Below are 18,922 nucleotides of genomic sequence, written 5' to 3'. Positions count from 1 at the left end.
AGCATGTTCTAGTTTTTGTTCTAAAACACATGTATTTTATTTATAATGTGGAATCTGTACAGTCATCACAATAGTTACGCTCTGACATTTAGCTTTTTTATTAAAAAACAATACCTTTATTAAAATTGCAGCAGTATTTTTAATTAATTTTCTATTTAAACAATCATCTTAGTCTATTTAGAGTTTGAATGATACATAGTGATACTGATCATCACTTGCACATTAAAAAAGGTTCTGCTCAGTGGTTCCAGGTCTGGAATAAGTCATAGAGGGCTTAGATCCCTTGTGTCATATGATGACTTTCATTCAAAAAAGGTAGAAATCTTCTTTCATATATGCTGTCTAAATGAAGGTTAAAAAAAATGAACTGGCTGTAACTGTCAAAGCGCCTTCCTGAGTCTGCTGAAAGCCTAAAATGAGCAGCTCAGAGGTGTGTGAACCAACCTCCATCACATCCAATTCAGCGTAAGAATTCTGCAAAAATTTTGTCTGCAAAAGGGCAATGTAGCTCCCCCATTTGAGGAGTCCAAGGGTATAAACACCAGTGGATACTTACAGGCATTGATTTGTCTTTAGGAGAAAGGAGGCATAATAACTGAGGAGGCAGTACTAACTGAGGGGAAAACTTGACCTACGCTACTTCTCTTATTTCTTTCAAAAGCAAGGAGACTCAAGGACTTCCACTTCAGGTGAGGAATGCCATAGAGGAAAAGCCGTGTTGGGCCACAGAAGATTTGATTTCATGGTGTCCAAGAATCCACTGGAGCTTTCGTGTGCCTCTGCTTGGGAATCAAATGTGCGGGTAAAGGTGTCTGAGACATAAAGAATCCTTCCAGCCTGTACTGCTCACAGATCTTCCAACAGTAACTGAAAGGCTTCTCTTTCACTTTGGCATGGAGTAGAAAAGAATATTTATTTTCAAGGAATTACAAGGTGAGATGACAAGAATTTTAAATATTGAATATTGAGTCAAAAATAATGTATAAAAACCTTAAAGATGTTAAAAACCCTAAATATATCTTTTGCTAATCAAAAGTCATCGTGTAGTCCTTGTGGCTGATGTCAACTCTTCATATAAGGTGGATGGAACAAGCTTTCCCAATCCGCTGTTGACACAATGAGAGTGAAAATGTATGCGTAGCTACTACATAATAGTCTCTACAGTGGTCTGCAAGGAACAGCTTTGAAAATCTCATACAGAGAAGAAAAAAGAAAGGGAAAAAGAAAAGAAAACACAAAAAAAGGGGGGAGAAGAAGGAAGGAGAAGGGGAAAAGGGAAGGGAGAGGACAAGGGAGAAATTGCTTTTGCAGTTTATAAATATAAAAAAAGCAGTCACATCTTTTCCAAAACTCCACTTTCTGCCTATGCAGTGCTGTTGCATTCAGCTTGCAAAGCAGAAGTGGAAACCCAGTCTTGAAGACAGAGAAGTCTCAATTTTGCAGCGACCTCCACTCAGAAGGCCTCCTGACCTCCCGACTTTGGCACAGCTCTGCTGTACTCCTCTCTCCATGTGCTTCCTCTTGGCTTCACCCAGGTACCAGGATTGCTTGCATGCAGCCTTGTATAGGGCTGTTTCCCAAGTCACCTGAAATAATATTGGCAGTGCAGAATATAAACACGTCGCTGTGTACCACCTTATTAAACACAGATGTGGCTCTTGTGAGGGCCATGTTACCTAGAAGTGCCTTACCTTCATTTGCTTGGGTACCAGCATCCTACAAAGAGATCTCTGTTGTACTGCATTAATGCAGTGGTGGCAAAACCAGTCGCAGCCTCAGGTAGGGGCTGCACAGATAGAGGGCAGAGGTGTTCCTCCAGTCCTGACCTCCTCAGGAGTTAAGGTCAGGAGGCCAGATTTTTTTTGTTTGTGCATAAAGTGTGTTAAGTGCCAGACTTTTGGAAGCCCTTAGCTAAGCTGACAATGCTTTGAAAAATTCACCGCTGAAATATGAAAAGCTTTACAAATAACATTTGAAAATATAATCGTTGCTAGCTGTTAGTTTATTAATCTAGGAAGCCAAGGGTATTGCATGCCAGAATGTCAGAACTAGTGGCAGAAATGCATGTAGCTGATGCCTTTCTGGGTTTGAGTGGGATGTCTTTGCTGTCACTTTGTTTTTAAGTGTCTCATCATCTGTGGTTAATGCCTAATTTGCTTCTGGTGGGGGCTTGATAAAAACTGGACTAGTCTGATAGAATTTTTCCTTCATTAAAATTTTTATACAAATTTGCTGATTTTAATTAGGTTTCTACCAGGACTTTTCTACTCCAGGACAGAATTTCTGACAAAAATAGAGAGGCTGGCAGAGATTTCAGTAGCACTTTATTCAAAAACTGTTCCCCGGGCTGAGGGAAATTTAGTCACGAGTCTTTAGTCCAAATTGGACAGATGTGAGCTCTGACCACCGAGCTTTTAACTGGGACTGCATGGGTGTCTCCTGAGATTTTGTTTTTTACACAAAACTTCAAAAGGCCTTGTTTTTCATCCCAACAGGGAACAGGAAAAGATTTTGCTTGAAAGCTGAAAAAGTTTCATGGTACAGAAGCACCATTTCATATCCAGATGTAATCCAGAATTGAGTTTGTCAGTACAGTCTGAATTTTGTCTTTGATCTCTAAAAGAGAAAGGCAGCCCATGAAAATACTGCTGAACTAAAAGAACGTAAACAGGCTTAAAATACCACATTCTGATAGAGGGTAAAATGATATTCTGATGGAGTGTATCCCACCAAACCCAGGGCCCAGTGAATTTAGCAGGGGGACTTACAGTGCAGTAAAGAGACAATTTCAAAGCTCTGAAATTTGATTTCACTTTTTATCTAACCCTTATCTGAATTTCTTTCCTGGATTTCTAGTGTCATTATCTGATCTTTGGCATTCTGTTTTCCCAGAAGTATGGCAGAACAAATCATTTCTTGGCAAAGAACGTACACATCCAGTGGATTTCTCTGGAGAGATCTTTTAATTTGATGAACACCTCAAACGCATCTGAGTTGATTCTTGCTTAGTAATAGATCGGCAGAGAGACAAATAACGCTTTGCCTCTCCCCAAATCCTGGAGAAGTGTGTGCCAACCATATTCCTTGCTGCAACTGCAAGGCAACTTTGAGGGCTCTCATCTTTTATAAAATTGATGAGAGCTCCATTGCCTGGCTGCACTCGGCATGCAGTGCCCTGGAGCAGGAGATTGCTATACCACTGTAAAAGCTGGTGTAATTGGGGCATTTTCAGCGCGTGTTGACAAATTCTGATAAGCCCAAATGCCTCCCTCATCTGCTCCTTAATGAACCCTATAGGAAGGGAAGTAGCAGTATGGAAAACCAGTTCTATGTATCTTAGCATGGATCTATTGTCACCAGAATGTAGGAAAAGTACGGCATAATTATCAAAAAAGCTGTAAGAGCACACACTGAACATCCTGCTGGTTCAGAGTGGAGCAACGGGGCTCCGAGTGACCTGAGATGGCTTAGTCGTTATCTGCCTTTTACTCTGATTTTATTTATGGAAAACTTGTTTTCCTCTCTGTGCACTACAAATAACCAGTCACCTAAAACATCAAATAATGAAATTCAAATGTACTGAGTTAATCACTGGAAAAGTGCTTCATCTGAAAACTCCACGGGGGATCACGTTTCAGAACACAAGTGTCCTTGTACAGTATGCATTTCCTCTTTGGTTCACAGGTTTGCTCATGCAGAGATTTAGAGTAATATTGAATTACTGCCTGAAGCCATGCCTGACTATCTTTTTCATTAATTACCTTCCATGGCTTTGGGACAGATTAACCGATAAATATATGAATCCCTAGTGTAGTAACCTTTACCGTGTACTTAGAATAACTGATAGGCATGTAATCTCAGAATCTGTGAAAAACTTTTTTCTTTCTTCCTATAGATTACTACTGTGCTCTTGTGATCTGAGTTGCCTGTCCACGTTGCTCTATTGTCTTTGCTAAAAGATGTTGGTAAACCAACAACTAGGACCTCTACAACAGGCTTCTATAACAGTCCAAAAGGAAGATTGGTATGGCTTTTCAGAAAATATATTTGTTTCTTTTTTTCGTATGTTAGTATTAAAGATGAGTGAAACTACATGATGCCCTGTGTTTTCTGGGCAACAGATGCTTCAGAGTAGTCTAAGAAATGCAAATCAAGCAGCCATTTTTCTGGGTTTTTTCTTTTTTCTTTTTTTTTTTACTTTAGCAAAATGTCTCAGAAAACTGGTCATTCTGGAAGGGTAATCACACTGTCTTAAAAAAAAGCCTAGTTTCTGTTGCAGCTGGGTTTTATGTTTCTCTAACCTGCCCTTCAGCAAACTCTCTCTTGCAAGTTATTTGACCAGTGTACCTCCTTCTCCTCTGTGCAAAGATTACTCAGATTTTAAAATTTTTAAATTCAGTGAGAAGGACTTCAGATACTTGTTCTGCGTCTAGAGAGCTGTTGTCTTTTTTGCTTTAATTGTTTTCTTGTGGGTATTCTTACTGCATAATCTAGCTAGTGATCTAGCTAGACAATATTTCTAAACAGCAACCTTGATGGAGTTGCTTGAAACTTCCCATATGTAATCCCAAAAGCTTTGCTTTAGGTCATCATTGCAAGTCAAAAGAATCATGTGACCGCAGTATAAGGAAGTGAAATAAAGCCAGACATCAGTGTTCTAAAACATATATACAGAGTGAACTGAACTAATGTGCTTGCATACTTGTTTCTAAGGCCTTTGCATTGATGTATGTAATCAAGTATTAATAATATGTGATAAGACCATCTCTTTACCAGGAGGTGATCTCAGGTGAACAAATCTTTTCACTAATGCCATTATAGCAGGTCAGTTTATATCTCTTCCCGTTCACTGGATTGGATCTGAATTGGTTATCTATCCCTCTATCAGTTCCCCTGAAAACCTCAATTTCCATACCCACAGCATCTTTACCATAAAGCTGCTCTCACATGTGCAGTATCTTTTTTTACAATCACTTTTGGCATGTGAATCAAAATGGTGGTTTGGAACAGCAAGAAAGAATATGAAAGGCAGTTCAGGTGATGCTAGTGGAGGAAGAGGGAATTGCAGAACACTTATTCCTCTGGTAAAGCAGTGCTTGAATGAGTCACAGTATTGCATACAAATAGGTAATTATGCAAATATAGACATGGAGCAGAAGATTCCAGGGCAAGATTTGTGGACGGGACTAAAAGAAGTTGGGTTTCAAGGATGGGATTTTTTTTTAATACATTTGCTATCAATCTATTAAAAATTGCTTTTGAGATCCCAGCCATGACAGATTAGATCTAAACCTAAGGTTTTCCTCAGTATTTCTCCTCTTTTCCCACATAATCATATAGTCTTTTTCTGTTACTCCCGTATAGTTTAAATAAAGTTTTTATAAGGTTGACTGAAAAAGGGGGGCACTACTTGGTTAAAAACATTAAACGTCTATTTTTAATAAATAAATCTGTGGATGGAAAAGTATACTGGAAGAATAGGGAAAGCCAATTACACTTTCAAAGCTTTAAGTATGAAAGAGAACTATGGGGAGGGTAGAGCAATCAGAGCCTTTTTGATTCGTTAATCTTCTTTGACACTGATACGGAATTTCCTTCAGTAGAAGATATTTAGAAAATTACCGACAAGGCTATGTATGCCCCAAAAATATGGGAGTAGCATTGCTAGTCTATAGTTCCTTAGGGTGATGAGAGCCTTGGCTTGCATGCCCAAGCAAGCAAGTCAGTTTTATAGCAACCTCTGTCCTCCTGAGCCTGAGCACTGCTATTGCTAAGCATCCATATAATTTATGCCTATAGGACTGCAATTTCTCAGAGTAATTTTTCTTCCATCTGTTCAGCTTGAATGGAGAACATTTGTTAAACGGTGTTTGGAGGGATGTTGGCAGTAAAATGCATGCCCACCCTGATGTTAGGCTAGTTAACTGGTCTTTCTAGGCACAAAGCTGACGTTATGAGATAGCGCAGAGCTTGAACAAGCACAAATATAAGAGAGCACATTTTCTTCTTTTCTTATAAACTTGAGTATTCTTTCCCATTGTTCTTCTAAAAAGAGTTAAGATAACTAACTAAATACCCACTTAGAATAATTAGAAGTAGTTGAAGTCCACCTGTCAATTGTATAAAGTTAGATTAAGTCCAGTCTTTGCAGTCTGATACTTTTTCAGATTCAAGAAGCCAGAGCCATGTAAACATTGAAAGTAATTATGTCTCCTTCTCCTCCTCTTCTTCCTTTTTTTCCCCTTTTCTTTCTAATGCTAGTCGTTACAGAAAAGAGTCAACTTGAGTTTCAGAGAGTCTGCCAAAAAGCCTCTGGCATTCCCTGGGGGATTGAATTTTACATTCTTCAGCAAACAATGTCTGCCTCCAGAAATGTAAGAGGAAAACACTATTTTTCTTTTTAATCTAATATCAATGTGTAAGCCTAGCGGAGCTCTGAATTTTTATTTTCAAGCCTGAGGAACATCTTGTGTTGATGTTAGTATGTGCCTTTTTAAGCTTCATTTGTTATCTTTAAGCAGCTGCTAAAGTGTAAACAAGTTCTTTTTCTTTTCTGTGTTAAAAAAAGGCTCTTAACTTATCCAAAAGCTTCACTGCTATTGTGCTTACTGGGCTATGCTAACAACAGTGAAAGAACATTATTGAATGCAGCAAATGTTTGGTTTATTTCAAAGCCTTTCTAAACTATAAATCATCTACATCTCTTTTCAGCCTTCTCTCTTTCCTTACTAGTAGAAAATTAAATCAGTTAGCCAGGAGATAGTAACATAAGAAGTTATCTGTGATTTTTTTCAAGTATAATAAAGAAGGAATTTCAGATTTCTGACAGTGACTTTACATTTAAAACTCCTGTATGATCTAGAATTTCGAAAGTGATGTTGGATGAGCATTTTAAAGGAGGTCTGATTTCTCAAAAAGAAAGGAGTACAAAACATTATTTCTTTCAGGGTAAATCAAGCTGAAATCTGACTTTTGGGGGTTATTTATATACAGAACATATACATATTTCCCTCTCCCTGAGTTACCCCAGCTCTATATTTCCCTGCCAGACCACAAAGACTTTCCAAAGATTAAAAAAAAAAGGGGGGGGGGGGAAAGAGTGATTTTAAACGTTTTGCATATGAACAGGAGCAGAGATGTGTGTGTGAGTGTTTAGAGAGGGAGTGCAACAGGTGACTTTCAGAACTGAAACTGTTTACCATCTCCATTGATCTGTACTCCACCTCAGCAAAATCACTGCCGCCAGATACGATTAGATCGCTAAGACCACTCCTTGAAGTTTACAGGGCGTATAAATCTTGTAATCCTCTTCAGACTCTCACAGGAAAACTTCACAATTAAGAAAACAATCATGTTGCCATGATTTCAGCTTTCCAGAATTTTTTTTATTTACTTGGTTTCATTTTACTTTTTAAACTTGAGTTCTGCTTGATACACAATTGAAAAGTAATGATATTTGCTTAAAAACCCATGGCGCACACCCAAGGAAATGCACAAAACTATATTTTAGGACTGAACTGCAACTTATGCATCTCTTTTAGTTAGCAGCATGTAAACTGTGGCTCAGCAGTCGTCTGGCAACTTAAAACCAACAAGTGGCTTGCTCAGCCTGGCAGTATTTAAAACCACCAAAGGACCGCACAGAGCTATGTGCAAGAAATTTGTGCCCCATCTGGTCGGCAGAGGTTTTTGGAACAGAGGGCGCTTCTGGGTGTCTCCTCTCTTCCATGAGATTTTTTCAGAAAATTATTCTGTTTTGCTCTGTACAGGTTTTTATTCCACACTCTCCACTGTCCTGTCTGAATATTTTCTGTAGGACGTTAAGCGTTGGTGTTCTCCACCGCAGCTTTGTCCTGTCCATGCACATGTGGGTATCTGTTCTGGAATGAATGGGTGTTCACATACTTGCTTTATATTTATGTTGGAGAATAAAAGGTTTAAAGAATGTGCCTTATGCTGGAGCTAAAAGCAGTTTGCTTATGAAGCAAACTCCCTGAAGAAGCTTTGTTTCCTGCAGGTTGCTAGAAGGTGGTAGGGAAAAACATTACACCAGCTGCAAACCTCTTGAGGTCTCCCAGCTCTTGAGGCGGAGCGTGTATATGTATGTGTGTGTTTAGGGGGTAGGGAGGAATAAAACCTACTGGCAGGGTTTACTGCAGGAGTGAGAGGAAAGAAAAAAAGCCCCCACTGTAGGGCTCAAATGAGCCTCCTGAACAGAGGTGTGATTTGTCACAGGATCTGCCCTTTGCTACTGAACTAACTTTTCTTTCTTTTGGTCATCCGAGATGTTTCCTGTGCTTAAACCTTCCTTGGGTCCCTTCATGTACCCTGCTGGAAACACTAAGAGTTTAACTTGCTATATTTTTACTCAGTAGAACATATTTAGTAGGCATTAGGAGAGCAAAATAACATGCCCTAGCGCTGTGCTAGCTATTTTAAATATCAGAAATGTAAGTGGACTTCTATAATTTTAGCATGAATGTGTTGCAGCATCAGGGATGAATTGTGCTGGGTGATTTTTTTTTTTTTTTCTTCCCCTAAAGTGATGCTTGTTGGTTTTTTTCACATAGCAAGGTCTAGTCAATTGGGGATTGCTTGCCACTCAAAGGTATAACAAATAGTACGGTTCTGTAATTTTGCCTGTGGTGCAAACTGTTATTGAGATGGATCATAATATCTAAATATTGAGATGGATCACACTAAACTAAATATCAAAACTGCTAGAACTGTAGACATTTAAAAGGCACTTAATCATACTAAATTTTGTTCTACTCATCCCATTTGCCATTTTGGAAATAGTTATGGGGAGCTGGCTTAGCAGATGCTAAGCTATTCTGCACACAGCTGAGGACTCCAGCTTGGTCCTGTGTGCCCAGGCTGAACCTTTACCACCTGCGTTCGGTTCTCCTCAGATTTTATAACCTCAGGTCAGTGCTGCAGAAAACAAGCAGGCCAAGTGATTTAATACATAATTTTCTCCCCTCTGAGCCTCTACGGATTTCATTTCACAGTAGAGGGCACTGTGCAGTTGGAGTTCGTCCTCTTGAGAAACTGCGTAAACTCCTGGTTTCTTGTAGGCATAGAGATTCCAGGGCAGTTTTCAAACTTACAATTTTAGCTCCGCTCGACGCTCATGCCTAATTAAGGTAGTTATATTTTACTTCAGCTGTTGCTTTGGTTTCTAATGGATTTTTTCTACTCTTTGTCTCCTCTGCTGCTGTGCATTGTTAAATAGCTGCACTGTTCCATCCCAGATATGGCTATATTTTAGTGGTCAGCCAGTAGATTGCTATATCGAGTATTTAGTTAAATGCTTTGTGGATCTTTCTGTATAAAAAGAGCTCCATTGAGACTAAGAGGATATTATTATTCATAATGTGGTGACTAGTTTCACACATGGCTGAAGCAAAATAAATCATCACTGTTTTTAACAAAACAGTGAGTAGACCTCTTGTTGACCACAGCATATTTGTGGTCAGCAAAGAAAGAGTCTTTTATAGCTATTAATATGCTGCCAAGGTGCTTTAGCTGAGATTTTTGCCCTAAGGGAGGTGGGCTTCCACTACCACATATTCGTGTTTCTCTGCTAAGCCCATTTCCAGAGCCCTACCCTTACAGAGTGATTTGATGCAAAAATCCAGTCCTGAAAAGAGAAACTGGTTACTGAAAGAATTGGTACAGATGAATATTGCCCAGATGCTGAATCTGATAAGAAAATGAACAATGCCTTTGATTGTTCAAGCAGTAATTTTTAGTTCTGAGCAGTCGTACACAAAACAAGTGATATGTCAGCATTTCTGTTATGCACAGCAGTGTAAAGCCTGAAGGTTTGAAGAAGGTCTGAGTGATACCAAGCATCACACTGCTCCTCTGGTGGTTTACGCTTCCAGTTCTGTACAGTTAAACTGGAGTTCAAACACTGGTTTGTAATTGGTCTGTTTAATAATAATTTGACTGTGTAATAACACAGTCAAGGGAATGGCGTTGTTTGGGGATGTTGTCATCTTCTGATTTAGCACCTGTACAATGGTACCTGACTTCCCCGGAATGACTGGGGGCAAAACATAGCTATTTCTTATGCTGAGAGTCCTGCTTGAGCAGACATTGAAGGCAACCAGCTCTGGTTCTTCAGCGCTTCCTCCCATCACTTTACAGAAGTTAATATGAACTTTTCAGCCTGCATACAGTCATCTGCCCAACTGAAAGTCCTACCAGAAATTCTGAATGCTTTTCCAGTCAGAAAGCAGGAAGTTTGAACACATCAATGTGCTGTTTAAAGGGTGCAAAAGAAATGTAGTTTGTAATAGGAACAGCAAGAAGAAAAGATCCAAAGTAATACATAAAGAGAAGAGTCATGGGTGGTATGAGAAGAAGGGAAGGAATATAAAATAGGAAAGCTATTCTCCATAGCGTGTCATTATGCAAACCAAAAGCAGAACCCTTACTTTAAAGGCTTACATTTGACTTAAACATGTTTCTTGATGTACCATTTACAAAAGGCCCTATTCTGATCTCAACCCAGTGTAAAAAGGAACAGCTCCACTGAACGGAGTGAAAGCTCGGTCAATTTATGGGGAGGGAAAACTTATGTGAAATAAGAAGCAGGGTCATCCTTACAAACTTATCTAAATCTTCTTGTAGCTCTCCAGATGAACTTCTAGAGTTGCATATCTGCAAACATGAAAAACGCAAATAGTTTATTGAAGACATTTCTCAGCTTCTGGTGTATTTATAAATAAACTTAGATTACATTTGTAAGGCATACAGGGTGCACTCTCTGTGTTTACTTTGCTGTCCAGCTCTGTGTTTTCATGTGAAACAGATGGTTTCTGCCATCTCTAAACCGCATTAAAAGCATTCATTGTCTGACATTTTAAAATATATTAAATTCTTCATGGCTGTTTGTCTGAAGTATTTTGCCTATGCTCTGAGCTGGCCAGATACAATCCAGTTCAGAAATAATGTGACTGAATCATCATCACCACAAAGATGTATCCAGGTTAGTATACATGATCTCTTTTTAGGACAGTTGTAGCTTACAAAAAGTTTTTGAACAGAAAGTATTCTGTCTGGATAAATACACATGTAGAAATACATTAGCGCTTTAAAAAACTTCATGCTGCATCTGCGTCCTCTACAAGCAGGTATGTCCCTGGTGCCCAGCCATGTATGTGAGGTAGTTAATGGTGTTGACAATTCTCTGGAGAAATAGAAACAGGGATTATCAGTTTAAAAAATGGAATTCAGCTGAAGGAATCGGATCTCAACAGATTTGATTTCCTATCGCCTGTGGCAAACACCCATGCTCCACAAATTGTAAAGTAAAGCCAAGCCTAGAAACTATTTTCCTGAAGTTTCCTGGGATTCTGTCTATGCTTATTTCTATTGTAATGCCCACCATCTCATTCATCATCTTGGGGCTTTTTCTTTTCAACATTGGTGATAAATATAGAGTGTTAAAAAGGTCTTGATTTGGCAATGGTTAATAACACAGTTCCTGCTGAAGCAGTTCTATTGGTTGCTATGGATCAGAAATTACAAATGGTAATAACAGGAGAGCAGATAACATTTGATAATATTTTACTGTGGGGAAAACTTAATCTTTTTTTGCTGTTTGAGTACCAACTTCAAGTAAATGTAATTAGCTCTGTGATTAAAAAAAGAGAAAGTTTCATGGGTTATAGGGTTGGGGTTTTTTTGTCTAATGAGACCCAAACGCCAGTTTGTGGCCTTATCTATCACACAGCTTTCTCCTTGCTTCTATATTAAAATGGAAATTTTCTGAGCTTTTGCAGAAGGTGCCGCGCTTTTTTGCTGGACAAGAAGGATGGTGTCTCAAGGAGAGCCCTGGATTTGTCTCTGGGGACTTGGATGCTGTTTCTGCTGCAGGATCTCTCTGTTTTAGGACAAGCATTTTACACAGTCCTGTTCCTGGGTTGCTGCCTGTGAGATGAAGGTATTGCTTTGCAGTTTCACGAATGTTCTCTGGGTAGAAGACGTTTGTAATGGCTAAGTGTTAAGGTGCTGCAATGGTCTGATGAATATTTAGCAGGATTTCACTTCTCTTGCCTGTTTCTCAATGTTAAAATCTTAGAAATATGCATTAGTTCTTTCAGGGGAAAAATAGTACTGAAGGTCTCTGAGTTGTTATGACAGTTATGAAACTTGCTCACAATAACCGAAAGTGCCTTATGAAGGCCATTTAGCTGAGCTGGGAAACTTTTGAAGTTTGCAAAACTCAGTCCTGTGTGTAACAGTTCAGCTCTTCCTCAGAGAGCAGGGCTTTCTACAGCAGTCATGCTGAACATCACCTTCCTCCTCTTCCGCTGCAGAGGCTGAGCGTGCCACGTTGCTAGTGCCTTCCGCCTTAAGATGTGAAAAGCAATGTTGGCCACCAAGGCAATCTCATTTTATCAATAAAAGCAGGGTGAGAGGCCATGTTAGGATATAACAAACCTGACCTTTCTGTTCATAGGTACCAGGCTGCTCAAGCTAGCCACAGATATTTTAGCTGGCATTTTTGTCTAGGCCAAGCTGTTCTTGAGAAGTAAAGCTTGTTTATGAAACCTCCACTAAAAGCAGGTGTTGCAGACATCCCATTAGTAACCTTTGACTTACCTTCCCCTTTGAAACTTTTCATCCCAAAGGACTGACATTTCAAAGCCCCCCTTTTTTTTTTTGTGTCCCTCCAAGTTTGCATATTGTAAACATTTTTCTTCTCTGCTCTGGTGGAACAGAGCCAAAAATCTGCACAATGGGGGAACTAGATGTTAATGAGCAGAGATTGTGGGAAAATGTGTACCGGGCTGCCCTGCCTGACCTGCATGATAATGCTACATTTAGCACATTCTTTTCCATTGGTGTAGCAGGCCTTGAAATGGTAGCAAACAACACATATTGTGAAGGTTTGTTTTAAAGAAAACTGCTTTCCTAAGAGAGTGGAAATAACAAATTATTTATTGTGTACAGTTGGCAGATGGACAGCTGGCCCTGGAAATATTTATGCACAAACGGTGGTGTGAAATTATATATTCTTCTTCATGTTTTCAGTAAAATTGCTTTACGTGAAGGTTTAAATTATGTAAAACACAAGTATTTTGTACAGACTCATACTGAATCGAGGAAGTTTACAATCACTCTATGGCATTTAGGGACTGATGAGAAGAAACATGGCTATTGGACCTGTTAGGACAAAAAATATTCTAGCACTTTGGCATCTTCTAAATAGATTTTTTTTTCTTTTTTTTTTTACTCTGGCTGTGCTCACAACCCCTTTTTAATGTGTTTATGTCAGTGGAGTTTTGTTTGTACAAAATGCTCCTGAAAAATTAATTTTGGCTCCTCTGAGCCAAGTTTCATTTAATCATAAAACAAAATTTATGTCTCGACCATATGAAAATCATTAGGAGCAAAAGGATTCTGAGAACATAAACAACACCATGTGACTTAGACACCCAATTGCACAGCTTGAACCTATCAAGTGGTGAACATATTAAAATACTAAAGAGAACACTTACAGTCAGCATTTGGTGTGCAATGAGTAGGGAGAAATTTGTTTGCACAAAACTTCTGACTAACAAAGAGGAGTACCGAAGGAATTCATAACAAAAGACTGACTGTAGATAATTTCTGAGCAGAGAAAGGGATTAAATCCATTAAACAAGCTATTGCTTGCAAACATTTTACCCAGCTATTTTTTTAATTATACTTTTATATGTCCAACTTTGCTCTTTCAGTTAAGGAAAGAGTAATTCATGTCGTAAAAATTGCATACAAATGTGAACTGTTTACAAATAACATTCCAGATCCTCATCGGGAAATGCTTATTTCTTCACAGTCAAAGATTCCTAAAGAGCTTTTCTATGGGGAAAGAGACTTCCACTCATTACCTTAAAAACAACACTCTTATCTCCACCGTGGAGTGGATATGGGCTCTGAGCCATATTTTGCAAAGGACAAAGCAAATTCTTTAGCGGAACATCTGCTAGATAAGAGCAGCATTCCTTAGAATAGGTTTTCTGATGAAAGAGATGCCAAAGCCTTGATTCCAAAAGTACTTATATGCTAAAACAACTACTGTCTGTGCTAGTTCTGTTACATGCTTTCAGGAACAATTTCAAACCTCAGCTAGCACCGAAAATACGGAGGTGGTTAATAATATGCTTTGGGGCTACTCAAATCAACTTACATTTTGCATAGGAAAAGAAAAGAATGCAGAAGTATCAATCCCATTTTCAGGAAGCTAAAATGGGGTGAGATGCCTATGTGACCAGCTGATAGGCAGTCTCTGTGCCAATTATCTGATGGATTTCTGCAGTCTGTGACTCCAGCCGCTGTACCCTCAGAGCTGCTCAGGGCAGCTAAAGGCTGATAGCTGTTCTGCATGTCCTGAAGTCTACATGGTAAGGGAGATGTTTATGTACGTTTGCTCATGCTGTCACACCACCAGGCAGGCCTTGCAGCAATGCACTGTTATTCTGTAATGCAATAACAGACCGTGGCATTGAGGAAGGAAACATGGCAAAGGGGACTGAGTACGAATTTATCATGTGTTCAGAAAAGCTCCTTGCTATAACTCCAGGATGATGTCTGTTGCAGAGACCTTCCAGGAGTGAGTGGCCTTGCTGTTTGTTCTAGGGAAATTTTAATGATCCAGGTGGGTATCTATTACCAAGCTGGGTACTTTCAGTTCCCATTTTTCACTCCGTCTTCCACGTCTGTTGCTACAGTTCCAGGTTTCTGATGTCCCCTGCTGCGTGGTACGGTGACTACAGAACATCTTCGTATTGTCAAATATTTCTGCATAATGATTTGAACCAAACTTTGAGACACGTGTATGGCAAGCACCAACTCAGTGACCTTGTCTAGAGAAGCCCCGTGCTCTTTCTTGGTTAAGCCTTGGCTCATCTGCATTTCTCACGGAGCTGTACCTTTGTCACATGCCTTCTGTTTGTTTGTCCTTCTCTTCATTGCACTCAAGGGATGTTGAGGTCTGTGTTTTGGGAACTGCCCCAAGTGAAAGAGTCAGGGAGTTGCACTGTAGCTGGAAACAGGAAGGCAGGAACCCAGGGTCTGTAGTGAAAGAAGGAGGATCAGGAAAGTTGCTTTTTCTTTTCATCCTCCTTCAGTTCCTGCTGGGTGCCGACTACTGTGTGGTTTTGATTTTAATTTCTCAGCCGAAATTCTCCAATTTGTAGACAGTCACATCGCAGCTTATATATGATGATTATGCCCCCACAACTGATGAGTGCACCCAGCCCACCTCTCTGCTCGTCCTGGATTTACATTCTTGCAGTTTTCTCCAGCTTTGCTTCCAAAGCCCTGCAGAAAGTATTTTTATCTTTGTTCCTTCATCATAAATTGGTTCCTTTAGTTTCATTGTCTGAAATTCACATATTCTGTATGTGAATGCTAGAAGAGATTGCCTCCAGCTCAGCTAATGCACATTAGATTTGGCTTCTTCCAGTCAGTGCTAACTTCCTCTTGAGCAGTTACCATCATTCAGACTAAGCGTTGTAGGGGGATCAGATCATATCACATCTCAGATCTGGGTCTTTCCTGGACTGATTTTGTTGGACAATAGAAGGTATTCATCCCACCCTGCTTTCCCACAAGTGTTTGAGTACTCACAGTACTCAAACCTGGAAGAGTTAAGAAAGTTTTCAGCAATAGTACCCCGCTCACATCCATGCTTCTTTAAAGAGATTAAATGGAGAGTTATGTTATATGTATTTCAGGTTGTTCTTGCTAAAACTTTCAGGGCTCCTTTAGTAAGTGTGAGGCTTATTCAGAAAAACATCACTATTCAGAAAAGCATTTGAGTACAAGATAAAACATGATTCTGGATAGGAATTGACAAGCATGTATTTAGGTGCTTTTCAATATAGGTCTTTACAGAGTTGATCTCACATCATCCTTTTATTTCTTATTCTGCTGGCAATAGGTGTCATCTTAACAACATTTGCAATAGATACTTCTCAAATATTTGTATGATCCCTTGCTGATATCTTGCCGCCTCTAGATTTTTGATACAGTTCCCCAAATCTCTCTTTTAAAAATAGTACCAGTGCTCCCATTTTACAGATGATGAGCTGAGTTACAGAGTGATTGAATAACTTTCCCGCTCTCACAAAAGAAAAAATTGGCTTATGGAGTCCAGTCATCCTTACTTTCCTCATCACAAGCTCTTCTTGAAAACAGAGGAGATAATTTCTTTTGAGACAGTGACGTTTCACAGAGTGAGTGCAGCTCCGCTCTCATGTTAAGAAATTTAAGCTTTTGAAAACCCACTTGCTGCCAAAAGACTCTTCTCTTTCAAGACTTTTTAGCTATAGGTGACCCTCTGTTTAAAGTCTTGTCCAGCTATGCTTTATAAATATCTCTTAACTGATAAATGAATTATTTCCTTCTGTTAAGCTCTCCATATTGCTATGCAGAGTTAGCAAATGTAGTTTTGCAGTAGATGCATTGGTTTGCCAAATTGGTTCTCTTGTGTTTTTATATTTGGTAGTTATACCCTGTAAATTTTTAACTTTCTGGCCTGATTTTGACCCAATTTGGTGAAGTGTTGTCAATCGTTGTTACAAGATATAGGAAACAATACTAGAAAATAAGATCTTGCCATTTTTAATCTAACAAAACAGCTCTGTTGCTGATCTTGTCTGGCTGTCTAACAGATGGGCTAGTGTCCCATGAGAAGACAGCCACTTCCTTGCATAATAAACAAAGAAGGAGAAGTTGTCTGCAAACCATTAGTGTATTGTAAAGTTAGATGCAGTGTCTTGATATTGTCAGAATGGGTTCCTCAAGCACATTTCTTTGACATTCTGTCATAAGTCAGATACAAGACAGCGTTAAATCAAAATTAAAACTTTTAAAGGCTGCCAACTGCTTAACTGTTTCCAACAAAAGAACACCAGTAAAAATATCCTTCATTTTCTAAATATTGATAACCAACTAATAGACAATAAAGGATCGAGTAGGGTATTTGATGGAGGCAAGCTTATTCAGCCCACGTGCCGCATTCCCAATACGTGGTGAAGATTCCCTTTTCCTTTTTCCCTTTTACAAATAAGGATGTTAGTTCTAACACTGTTCTTGCTTGAAGTACAGGCTGGTTATTGTATACTGGAAGCTTATGAAAATCCTGGCAGGTCATTACATTAAAAGTGGTTTGTTTTTTTGTTTGTTTGTTTTTTTGTTTTTTATGGGACACCTCAGGAAAATCGTAAGACCCACAGAAATCAATATGTTTTTCTTAAGGGTATTTTCCCTTAAATTCAATAGACAACACGTTATATATACGTACAAGTCTATGGCTGGTCAAGTTTCACAAGAATCGCCATTGAAGTAGAAATAAGTGACAAGTCTTGTCATTTGCAGAGGAAAGAGCTTTTTGTGGTGAAACAAATTTTCCACCTTTTTAAAAAAAAAACATTAAATATGGTGTTCCAATATTAAACTAGAAATTATTCTTTCTTTCTGGTTCTGCCAGAAAAAAAAAATGTACAGCTCAAACTTTTTTTTAAACCAATTACTTATGGCAGTTTTGGCACCAAAAAAAAAGAAAAAGAAGGAAAAAAGATAATCAAATTCCAGATGTATAATGCTGTTTAAGCCTGTAGGACATGGAGCTGCTGAGCAATATGCTACTTAGTTGCCCTGACAGGTCTTAAGACCTTCCCACTAAAATTCCGTGTTTAAGTTAGAGGCAGAAATAAATCCAGTGATCTGAGAAAAAAAGAACACCCAATCTGGATAGATTGAGGTGATGATCCCTTTTTTATCCATCTTAAAACTAAGAAGGGCTTAAAGCTTGAACTAAAGCCTTTCACATGTGCATTGCTAAAGACTTTTAAGGAACTACTGTAAACTGAAGGACTGACAAAATCCAAAGAAAATTACCAATAACGCTGCAGACTGTTTTTGTTTTACTTTTATCATAATTTTACAGCCTGTATTTCTGTTTCTAGAATATGTTATCAGTAGAGAAAACTTCAGGAGAAGATATACTGAAATTGGTGAGAGCCCCACGTCACAGTTTCTTATCTTCACTGCTTTAGAGTGACTGAAATGGGTCTAGTTTGTCAAAAATATGTGGAAAATAAGAGGGATTTTTCAGAAAGATCAATGATGTCTGAGTTTTTATACTCAGAATATGTGAATGAATATGCAGTATATTACATATCTCGTGAAGTGTTTTGACTTTTTGGATTGGTAATTATGTGTATATAGTTACTTTCTCCATCTGGCCTCTTCTTTTGTAGTTCACTGGAAAAATGTCAAATCTTCTTAATTGGCTAGATGGTAGAAAATTATACACATTTGCTAGAAGTATAAATCCTGAAAATGCACCTTGACTTGTTCGCTGCTTGTAACTCAACTTGCATTTTGTTTTACCCCATACACTGTCTTCCTATTTCATTCTGATGATTTAAGCAGCAAGTTACTAGATCATCATAAGCCAGATACAGTGTTTATGATGTTTATGTTAACTGTGAATTCAAATCACCCAGATGTGCTATAGGAAACCTCGATTTAATGTGGGGTCATATGATAATTATCAAGAAAGCTTATTTAAAAATATCCCCCAAAAATCTCCCATTTCTGTTGATTTCTCTCTGTCTTTACTTGTCATTCTTAGGAAATTAAATGAAACCCACTTCTCTACAAAGGCTATGTAAATTGTAAAAGTAATAATGTCATGCTTATAAATAGCAAACAATATCATTGGGAGCAAGTGTCTTATTTCATTGCTCATTCTTTATCATACAAAATCTAAGTATTTACAAAGGACCTTAGGACAGTTCTGTGGGATATAAAACAGAGCAGGGGGCTTGAGGCAGCATTGTGGTGCTTTGAAGCAGCTTTCCAGTGTGTTTAAAACAGTACAAAGAATAGTAACTTTTCTTAATCCTCTCTT

At 38.7% G+C, this 18,922-nt stretch overlaps 2 long non-coding RNA genes across 2 annotated transcripts in view; both read left to right on the top strand.

The window, feature by feature from the left end:
- Positions 1-1,385: 1,385 nt before the first annotated feature.
- On the top strand, positions 1,386-6,766 carry LOC143158479 (uncharacterized). Its single transcript, XR_012995011.1, has 3 exons — positions 1,386-1,535; positions 3,896-4,024; positions 6,262-6,766. It is a non-coding gene; the product is annotated as an uncharacterized LOC143158479 (long non-coding RNA).
- A 5,035-nt stretch (positions 6,767-11,801) lies between these two features.
- LOC143158476 (uncharacterized) overlaps positions 11,802-18,922 on the top strand; it is a 45,392-nt gene continuing 38,271 nt past the window's right edge. Inside the window, exon 1 of the long non-coding RNA XR_012995007.1 lies at positions 11,802-11,956. This is a non-coding gene — a long non-coding RNA (uncharacterized LOC143158476). The remainder of the gene's footprint in view (positions 11,957-18,922) is intronic.

The sequence above is a fragment of the Aptenodytes patagonicus genome, chromosome 3 (genome assembly GCF_965638725.1).
Source record: "Aptenodytes patagonicus chromosome 3, bAptPat1.pri.cur, whole genome shotgun sequence".
NCBI classification, from domain to species: Eukaryota; Metazoa; Chordata; class Aves; order Sphenisciformes; family Spheniscidae; genus Aptenodytes; species Aptenodytes patagonicus.
Note: the sequence above shows the minus strand (reverse complement) of the source record. Positions and strands in the feature narration are given on the sequence as shown.